This window comes from Callorhinus ursinus, unplaced genomic scaffold (genome assembly GCF_003265705.2).
Source record: "Callorhinus ursinus isolate GAN/ISIS: 27379988/994484 unplaced genomic scaffold, GSC_fseal_2.0 scaffold24, whole genome shotgun sequence".
Taxonomy (NCBI): Eukaryota; Metazoa; Chordata; class Mammalia; order Carnivora; family Otariidae; genus Callorhinus; species Callorhinus ursinus.
The window spans coordinates 5,053,960-5,063,970 of NW_027397086.1; the positions used below are offsets into that span (position 1 = coordinate 5,053,960).

Consider the following 10,011-nt stretch of genomic DNA (forward strand, 5'->3'; position numbering starts at 1 on the left):
TCTTTGACTCAAGTCATATGAAAAGTGTCATTTCCAGGTGGGTAACTTTAAGAGTGAGTGTGTGATTCATGCCATCATGCTATCTTTTTGCCTAACTTAGCAAAAGATGACTAATAAAATGAAGCTATTTTATAATGAGAAGACTTCAGCTTACCAGAAGTACATAATAATTCTAAATTGTATCCACATAATGTTATAGCTTCAAATGATAGTCTAGAGAAAAAATTCATGGTAGTACAAAAAGGAATTGACAAATTCACCATCAGGGGAGACTGTGGAATTCATTAGTGCCATCTACCAAATATTTGCAGACTTTCTCCTGGGTGTATGGTAAGCCTGTCCTTGAACATAGATATGACCATGCAACTTTCTTTGACCAGCAAGAAAAAGGAACTGAAGTGCCATGTGTCACTTCCAGGTGGGAGCTTTAAGTGCTGGGGCATGATTTTCCTCTTTCCTCTTTCTCTCTGCCACAGAGACCAGCGATGCTCCAGAAGGTGGCTGGCCCATCAAAATTAGCCCTAGAGTCCTTCAGTGTAACATGAAGCAGAGCCCCAGGCTGACCAGAGATAAAAACAGAGAGTAATAAAGAGATATGTTTTGGGGCGCCTGGGTGGCTCAGTTGGTTAAGCGACTGCCTTCGGCTCAGGTCATGATCCTGGAGTCCCGGGATCGAGTCCCACATCGGACTCCCTGCTCAGCAGGGAGTCTGCTCCTCCCTCTGACCCTCCCCCCTCTCATGTACTCTCTCTCTCTCTCTCTCTCTCTGTCTCATCCTCACTCTCTCAAAATAAATAATAAATAAATCTTAAAAAAAAAATAAAGAGATATGTTTTGAAAGCTGTAAGCTTTTGAGACTTTGGAGTTGGGTATTATGTTAGCAGAACCTACGTTACCATGACTAGTGCAGATATATCGTCCCATTTTTATTTTTATTTTTTTATTTCTTAAAGATTTCATTTATTGAGGCGCCTGGGTGGCTCAGTCATTAAGCGTCTGCCTTTGGCTCAGGTCATGATCCCAGGGTCCTGGGATCGAGCCCCGCATTGGTTTACCTGCTTGGCAGGAAGCCTGCTTCTCCCTCTCCTGCTCCCCCTGCTTGTGTTCCCTCTCTTGCTGTGTCTCTCTCTGTCAAATAAATAAATAAATAAAATAAAATAAAAGATTTCATTTATTTATTAATTTGTCAGAAAGAGAGAGAGTATGATCAGGGGAAGCAGCAGGCAGAAGGAGAGGGAGAAGCAGGCTCCCCGCTGAGCAAGGAGCCCGATGCAGGACTCCATCCCAGGACCCTGGGATCATGACCTGAGCCAAAGGCAGATGCTTAAGGGACTGAGCCACCCAGACGTCCCTATCTTTTCATTTGTAAATGAAGGTACAACTTATAGTTAAATTTATCCTTTTTGGAATATGGCTTGATGATTAAAAAAATTTTTTAAATTTAATTTTAAGTAGGCTCCATGCCCAACGTAGGGCTCAAATTCATGACACGACCTCGAGATCAAGAGTTGCATCCTCTACTGACTGAGCCAGGCAGGTGCCCCTCACTTTACGATTTTTGACAAATGCATACAGTAATGTAACTACTGCCAAGATCAAGATGCAGAACAGTTCCAGCAGCTGGAGAAATTCCTTGGCGCCCCTTCGTAGCCGGCCCCTTACCCCTGGCAACCACCAATCTGTTTTCTTTTTCTTTTTTTTTAAAGATTTTATTTATTTATTTGACAGAGAGAGACACAGCAAGAGAAGGAACACAAGCCGGGGGGAGTGGGAGAGGGAGAAGCAGACTTCCTGCCCAGCAGGGAGCCTGATGTGGGACTCCATCCCAGGACCCTGGGATCATGACCTGAGCAGAAGGCAGACGCTTAACGACTGAGCCACCCAGGCGCCCACCAATCTGTTTTCTATCCCTATAGTTTGGCCTTTTCCAGAATGGAATCATATGTAATAGCGTATGCAGCCTTTTAGATCTGGCTTCCTTCACTTGGCATAATGCATTTGAGATTAACCCAGGTTGCTGTGCCTTCAGCAGTTTATTCCTTTTTTTTGCTAAGTGGTATCTCACTATATGGATGCACCACAGGCTGCTGGGTGTCTCTTTCTTGTAGTAGTACCTTTTCACACTTATCTAGTAGCAAGAAAATCATATTTTCAACATTTTGCCCCTAGATGTCTTCCCCCAACTCTAAAAGTTCATTAGACAAATTTGCTGCTATTTGCATCGTCATGCACAACCGTTTTATGAGCTGTTTCTCTCTGCTTAACACAGGGTGTCTTCTCTTGCCCCCTACGGCCCTTTCCCCACCACCTTCAAGCCCCCTGTAAACCTTTCCCTGCTGCTTATTCCTGGTCCCAAACTCAACGCCTCGGAGTTGAGGTTTTTGTGTTGGTAACCTCCCTGCCCCCAACCTCCAGCACTAATTACTGTATTGGTCTGCTATTATTGCAAAAATGATTCACCCCAAAACTCAGTACCTTAAAACAACAATTATTTATTCTCACTCGTGTGTCCGAAGTCAACAGTGGGGTGGCTGATTTAAGCTGAGCTCAAGTGGGCAACTCTGCTTCAAGCTGTGGGTCCCTCTGGGTTTGGCTCCTCATTACAGGTTGGGCTCAGGTCTGCCCATGTGTTTTCATTCTGCACCTGGCCGAAGGGAGAAGAGCGACCCAGGGGAAACTCTTCTCAGGAAATACAGAGGTGCAAGAGATCAAGTTGCACTGTGCGAGCACATTTCTCGTTTTTGCTTCTATCCTCTACTTTCACATCCCACGGGCCATAGCAAGTCATGTGGCTGAGCCCACAGTCAAGGGGAAGGAAAGTACACTCCCCTTCTAGCGAGGGCAACTGCAGAGTCACCTGGTAAAACTGTAAGGGAGGGGTGAAGAATTAAGGCCAAGCACTCAATATATTGTCATTACTCTGTATCCTAGAACGAGAAGAATTTGGAGGGGCCCATCGGGAGAGGGGGTGAAGAGCAAGAATGAAAGACTAGAGAAGCCAGCAAGATGGTGAGATCCCAGGGGGATCTGTGGCATGGCTGGTGAGAAATCTCTGATGCAGGAAGCATGAAAGTTCACTTAAGATAAAGGATATTTAATATATGCATTTAAGGAGCTTTTGGCTTGGATGCTTGTGATGTTCACCCACCCTCTGGCATCCTGGTCTTTCAATAAAGGCTGTTATACACACAGAGGCCCTGCAGGAGTGGGGTGTGTGTGTGTGTGTGTGTGTGTGTGTGTGTGTGTCTGTGTTGTGTGTGTACATCAAAGGAAGCGTCAAGTTCCTCTAGAGACAGTGAGGTCCAGGGACAGAAAGAGAATAAATTCAGCATAAGCTGGCACTTCGATCCAGAGGTTACTAGTTAGAGGTATACCCTGGCTACTTGCAGGCATCTTGGTGGCACACTGAGCTCTCCTCAGGAGAAGAGGTGGTGCTTTCTCCGCCGATCATATTTGTATTTAAAGGGTCAGGAGGCTAGCTGAAATCCGGTTTATAACTGGGAAGATCAATTTCTAGTCCAAGGGAGATCAAACCCACACCCCTGCCCTTCTGCCTGGGATTTTAATTCTTCCCCACCCAGCATCCTCACTGGCCCCAAAGTGTTCTACCCTAACCCTTCCCTTGATGGAGAAGTCTTCCTTTCCAGCTCCCTCCTGCCTCCTGTAGGACCCCCCTCCCTGTGGACCACCAACTCAGCTTCTCCACCTTCCTGGCAGCAGGTGGCAGACACCTTGCCAGATACACCTCTCTAGCTGTGGGTGGCCTGCCCTCACCCATGCTTGTTCTCCATCCTGCTGATTTGTCAATAGCTTTCATTCATTAGTATAGTAGGAAGAATAATAGCTCCCTAAAGATATCTATGTCCAAATCCTCAGAACCTGTGAATATGTTACCTTACATGGAAAAAGGAACTTTGCAGATGTGATTTAAGGTTGAAGACCCAGAGGTAGGAAGATTATCCTGAATTATCTGGGTGGACCTGATTTAATCACATGCGCCCTTAAAAGCGAAAAACCTTTCCTGCTTGGGTCTGAGATGAGATGGAAGAAAAAGGAGAGATTTGCAGCATTTAGAGGGGCCTCAAACTGCTTTTGCTAGTTTTGAAGATGGGGGAAGGCAGCCACAAGCCAAGGAATGTGGGTGGCCTCCAGAAACTAGAAATGGTCCTTGGCTGACAGCCATCAAGGAAACAGTCAGTCCCATAACCTGCCAGGAATTGAATCCCACCAACAACCCGAGTGAGCAAGGAAATGGATTCTCCCCTTGAACTTCTCTAGGAAGGGCAAGATCCACGTCAGACTTTTGACCTATACCCGTTCTCTACAGGATGGCTCTACAGAACTGTAAAATAATAAATTTGTGTTGTGTAAGCTGTTACATTCACAGTAATTTGTGGTGGCAGCAAAAGGAAACCAATACGATTAGTAAATGTTTTTGGAGGGCCTGCAGTATTCCAGGCCCCAAGCCAGCCTACAGGATGTAGGGTGAATGAAACAGTCACTGTACCTGCCCTCAAGAGAGTTTGTAGTACAGCAGGAAAAGAGAGGTAAAAAGGCAGTTTCAGTCCAGGGAGGGAGCTGAGGGCTGTGGGAGCAGAAAGGAGGCCCCTCACTTGGGCTTGGAGGCCAGGGAGGCAGTAGGGAATGGCAGGGATTGTGAGAAACTGGAAAGCACGTGACCTCTCAAAGGCCAGCCTTTTGTTGCCATGACAACACCAGTCCATTATTGCTAGTTCCTCCCATTTCAGTAGCAAAACAACCAGATTTTTAGGTGCGATCTCCTGATTTGTAAATGTTGGCCTTTTCTTTTTTCTTTTTTTTTCCCCCAGAAATCACAATGTGAGCCCGGTTAACCATCAGTTGGCTGAACTTGGTCGTCGGAGCACCAGTTTTCAAACTCTCTTCTCAGCACACGGTGTTCTGCCAAGCCCCAGGTTCTCCATGGGGAAGACCACTGTGTGCAGCCTCTGGGAGACCCTCAGGTCCCTGGGGGTGGGGAGGAGACCCAGTCATGCCACCTCCTCCAAAAACGCTCAGCGGTGGAGGCCACAAGCTCACATCCCTATGTTGCCGCCTCTCGGGAGCCTGCAGCCTTGCTGAGCCTGCCCGGTCCATCACATCTAATATGGGTGTCAGCAGAAAGTAAATTAAATCCGCTAGGCTATAATTTGCGAACGAAACATTTTGTGGCAGTAACTAAACGGAGCATTACGTTTTAATCAGCTTTTTAAAATGTTGTTTTTTAAAAATCATTTTATTGTGCAGAAACTGGTACCCTAAGCGCTATAATTCCTTAACTAACAGTATGCTAATGCACTCCCCTCTAGTCTAGACTGTCTCACCAGTGCAGGCATTTGTCTTGGTGCTCTTAAACCTACATATTTTTACAGTAGATGTGCCACACTGCCTTCCAGCTACTCAAATGGGGACCCCCAGCAGTGGCTTCTCTGGAGGGATTGCCTTTCACCCTGGTTTTGAAAGAGAAACAGGATGATTGATCTTTCTTTCATTTTATCTACTGATCTATCAACAAGCACTTACATACTGCTAAGTATTTTGCAAATATGAGCCTGATGAATTCTACTAACCCCTTGAAGGAGGTGCTATTCTTATGTCTTTTTTATTTTCTAAATTTATTTTTAAAGAAGGTTTTATGTATTTGACACAGAGAGAGAGAGTGAGTACAAGCAGGGGGAGCAGCAGAGGGAGAGGGAGAAGCAGGATCTCCACAATTGATCAGGGAGCCGGATGTGGGACTTGATCTCAGGACCCCGGGATCATGACCTGAGCTGATGGCAGACGCTTAACCAACTGAGCCACCCAGGCACCCCTTCTTACCTCTTTTTCAAAGGTGAACAAATTGAGGCACAGAGAGGTGAAGATCACACAGCTGGTAGGTGATGGAGATAGAAGCCTGGCTCTGAAAACTGTTCTGAACTACCCTGCCGAGCTGCCTCTTCTATCTGCCTAAAGCCCCCAGCTCATCCATCTTTCTGCTGCTCCTGGCTCATCTCCTAGGTATTTATTTACTCCTTTGTTTTATGAACATTAAGTGTCTGCTGTATGCTAGGCCCTATATCAAATGCTGGGGACCCCACACTGAGTTGTCCCGATGTGGTCCCTGCCAATGGGTGCCACTGTCCGGAAAGGAACACAGCTGAGCAGTCAAGTACCACCCTGCCTTGAGAGGAAAAAGAAGCGCAGCCAGCCCTGTGACAGGCTACGAACGAACACCTTTGTCAGAACAGGAAAAGGTGTCCATTGCTCCAGCCATTTTACTGCCGTCCTGGGAAAACGGTCACATAAGGATTCATATCCCTGATGGAATGGCGTTCGGAGCAGGGTCCTGCCTAAGTCTGGAGGAAGGGTTGGAGACACTATGTGCTGGCAGTTGAGATTTGAAGGCTGAGTACAGATGAGTGGCTGAGAAGAGAGCTGGGTGGCTTCGTGCCGGCTGGCTTAGCTAAGCTGGAGCTGTGTTTCTCAGGATGCCCTTCCCTGCATTCTCCGGGACAAGGCCGGCTCCTCCAGAACTTTCTGTGAAGTTAGAAGGGCGGAGATGAAGCAGCTACCAGGTTACTCAGGCACTTTTCTGGCTCCCATGAGGATGCCGGCCACAGACTCAGGAAAACTGCTCACCCACACCTGCAGTCTAAGGTCAAATCCCAGAGTGAAATCCTTTCCTGAAAAAAGTCACTCTTGGGGCGCCTGGGTGGCTCAGTGGGTTATGCATCTGCCTTGGGCTCAGGTCATGCTTCTCCCTCTCCCTCTGTCCCTCCCCTGCCCTCCCCTACTCAAGCTCTCTCTCTCTCTCAAATAAATAAATAAAGTCTTAAAAAAAAATCACTCCTAGCGTCTCTGCCTCTCTGAGCAAAGGGTTCAATGGAAGGACTAGCAAGAGGTAGGGTTAGAAGTATAAGCAAGTGTTAGATGGTGAAAAGTCATGGGGGCCATTGGAGTTTTTTTTAATGGAGATATAATTTGCATACTATAAGCATCATCCTTTTTTTTTTTTTAAGTACACTTTTAAAGTGTACAATTCGGTTGTTTTCAGCACATTCATAAAATTGTGCAACTATCACCACTATCTCATTCCAGAACACTTTCATCACCCCAAAAAGAAACCCCATGTCATTAGCGATCACTCCCCATCCTTTCCTTCTTCGAGCTTCTGGAAACTATTAATCTACTTCCTGTCTCTTTGAACATGCCTGTTCTAGACATTTCACATAAATGGACTCATACACTACGTGGCCTTTTGTGTCGGATTTCTTTCACTTAGCATAAGGCTTTCAAGTTTCATCCAAGTTGTCACATATATTGGTACTATTTTTTATTTTAATGCTTCATGGATTTGCATGTCATCCATGTGCAAGGACCATGCTAATCTTCCCTGTATTGTTCCAATTTTAGTATACATGCCGCTGAAACAAGCACTATTGGTATTTTTTTAAAAATTGCTGAATAATATTTCATTGCATGGACATACCACATTTTGTTGATCCAGTCATCTGTTAATGGACGCTTGGCTACTTCTTAGCTGTTATAAATAATGCTGCCATGAACACTGGCACCTACAAGTTTCGTGTGGACACCATATGTTTTCAAATCTCTTGGCTATACACCTAGAAGTGAAATTGCTGGGTCATATGGTAACTCTGCGTTTAATTTTTTGAGGAATTGCCAAACGCTTCTGCAGTGGCTGCACCATTTCACTTCCCCACCAGCAAAACAGAAGAGTCCCAATCCCTCCACATCCTTGCCAACATTTGTTTTTGTCTTTTTTTATGGTAGCCGGCCTAGTGGGTGTAATCTGTGGTTTTGATTTACATTTCCCTGCTGACCAATGTTGTTGAGCATCTTTTCATGGGCTTATTGTGCCTTTGTATACTTCTCTGGAGAAATGTCTATTCAGATCCTTTGGCCATTTTAAAAGAGATTTATTTGCATTTTTTGTTGATTTGTAAAAATTCTAATATTCTGATACTATGTCCTTATCATTTACGTGATTTACAAATATTTTCACTTTCTTGATGGTGTCCTTTGGAGCACAGAAGCTTTAATTTTCATGAAGTCTTATTTATGTTTTTCTTTTGGTTGTTTATGCTTTGGTGTGATATCTAAGGAACCACTGTCTAATCCAAGGTCATGAAGATTTAAACCTACATTTTCTTTTTTTTTTTAAGATTTTATTTATTTATTCACGAGAGACAGAGGGGGAGAGAGAGGGAGCAAGAGAGAGAGAGAGAGAGAAGCAGAGGGAGAAGCAGGCTCCCAAGGAGCAGGGAGCCCGATGCGGGACTCGATCCCAGGACCCTGGGATCATGACCTGAGCCGAAGGCAGACGCTTAACCATCTGAGCCACCCAGGCACCCACCTACATTTTCTTCTAAAAGTTTTTGCTCTTTTGAGGTCTTAGATCAATTTTCAGTTAATTTTTGTATATGGTGTGAGGTCGGGGTACAAATTTATGCTTTTGCATGTGGAATATCCAGTTGTCCCATCACCATTTGTTGAAAAGACTCAACTTTCCCCCGTTGAATGGTCCTCGCACCATCATTTGAAATTATTTGACCATAAATATGTAAGTTTATGTCTCGACTCTCAATTCTAGTCCATTGAACTATATGTCTATGTGTATGGCAGTCACCGAAAGGCTTTAGACAGGGGAGGGGTGTAGAAAGGAGAGGAGACACCACTCATTTCCCAGTGGATCTGTTGTTCCCGATTCCAGATCCTCCAGGCTCTGGTGGCATTTTTTAAAAGATTATATTTATTTATTTATTTTTTTAGAGAGTGCAAGTTGGGTGGGGGAAGGCAGGGGGAGAGGGAGAGAGAGACTCTCAAGCAGACTCCACGCTGAGTGTGGAGCCCTATGTGGGGCTCAATCTAAAGACCCCGAGATCATTGACCTGACCTGAAATCAAGAGTCGAATGCTTAACCAACTGAGCCACCCATGCAGCCTGAGCCATCAAAGTTTCTGAGCCAGGGACATATGTGATCCAATTTGGGTCCTAAGATCATATTGGCTCTTTGTGAAGAATAGATTGTAGAAGGCAAGGTGAGAGGCACCAAAATGCTAGTGGGAAGATCCTGGTAGGAAGCTTTTGCAGTGGTCCAGGGACAGCTGAGAGGTAACAATGACTATGGGACAAGGAAGAGGGCTTTTGATACGTTTGGAGGTGGAAAGGCGGAGCCTTGAAGAAAGAATGACTCTGGGCGTGAGGGCGAGGGAGGTAATCTCGCTTTGGTGTCCTCTCTCAGCCTGAGTATTTGAATCTGTAAAATGGGCATGCAGCAGTGAGATAACCAGTGTAAATCATGTAGGCTAGGGCTCAGCACAGTGAACACACAAAGGACCAGCTGCCACAATTACCACGTACATCCTGTTATCATGCTTGGATTGGGTCCCCAGAGGTCCAAGTCTGAGTCTTGCTTATTCCTTGACTCCAGAGAATGATGGCATGGACAATTCACAAATCTAAATTTTGTTTTAAAACTGTTCCCTGAAGCACCGGGTCTGATTTTCCTTGATCCCTCTTCTCCCTCCTCTTGTGCAAACTACTTTGGTCTCCAGCCGGCCTCTGGGAGAGCTGCAGTTCAGCTTATGGTCAGCAGATGGCGCTGGAAGCTAAGGGAAGGCTCCCCTCCCTCCGGCCCTCCCTCCAGTTCCCTCCTCGGAGCTCATCTCTCTCCCCATCTCCAGAGTCCTCTCCAGCGCTCAGGCTGCCTTTGCAGCAGGGGCGAGGGGTCTGAGGCCGAGCCCTCTGCAGGGTCCTGGGCACACAGACCCATTTTGGAGAAGTAGAAAGACCCTGCTGAGAGCCCCAAATGGTTCCTATGCCCTGGAGACCTCCCCACCTCCACTCCCACCCTCTCAGGAAATCACTTTATAAATAGGGCAGCATGGGTCCCGAGTGAGCGGGAGGTTTTCCTCAGAAGAGCCACTTCATCTGTGAGCAAGGGAGCTATGAAGCCTCTTAGAGCAGCCCCATGACCTCCCCGTCCAT

General features: G+C 46.0%; 1 long non-coding RNA gene and 1 other non-coding gene across 2 annotated transcripts; one reads left to right on the forward strand and one right to left on the reverse strand.

The window, feature by feature from the left end:
* The first annotated feature begins 2,929 nt into the window (after positions 1 to 2,929).
* Positions 2,930 to 5,167, forward strand: LOC141369950 (uncharacterized). The gene is made up of 2 exons (XR_012373559.1): positions 2,930 to 3,009; positions 4,830 to 5,167. It is a non-coding gene; the product is annotated as an uncharacterized lncRNA (long non-coding RNA).
* Positions 5,168 to 7,330: 2,163 nt separating this feature from the next.
* LOC112836801 (U6 spliceosomal RNA) lies at positions 7,331 to 7,437 on the reverse strand. Its single transcript, XR_003211569.1, has one exon. It is a non-coding gene; the product is annotated as a U6 spliceosomal RNA (small nuclear RNA).
* Between the last annotated feature and the right edge of the window lie 2,574 nt (positions 7,438 to 10,011).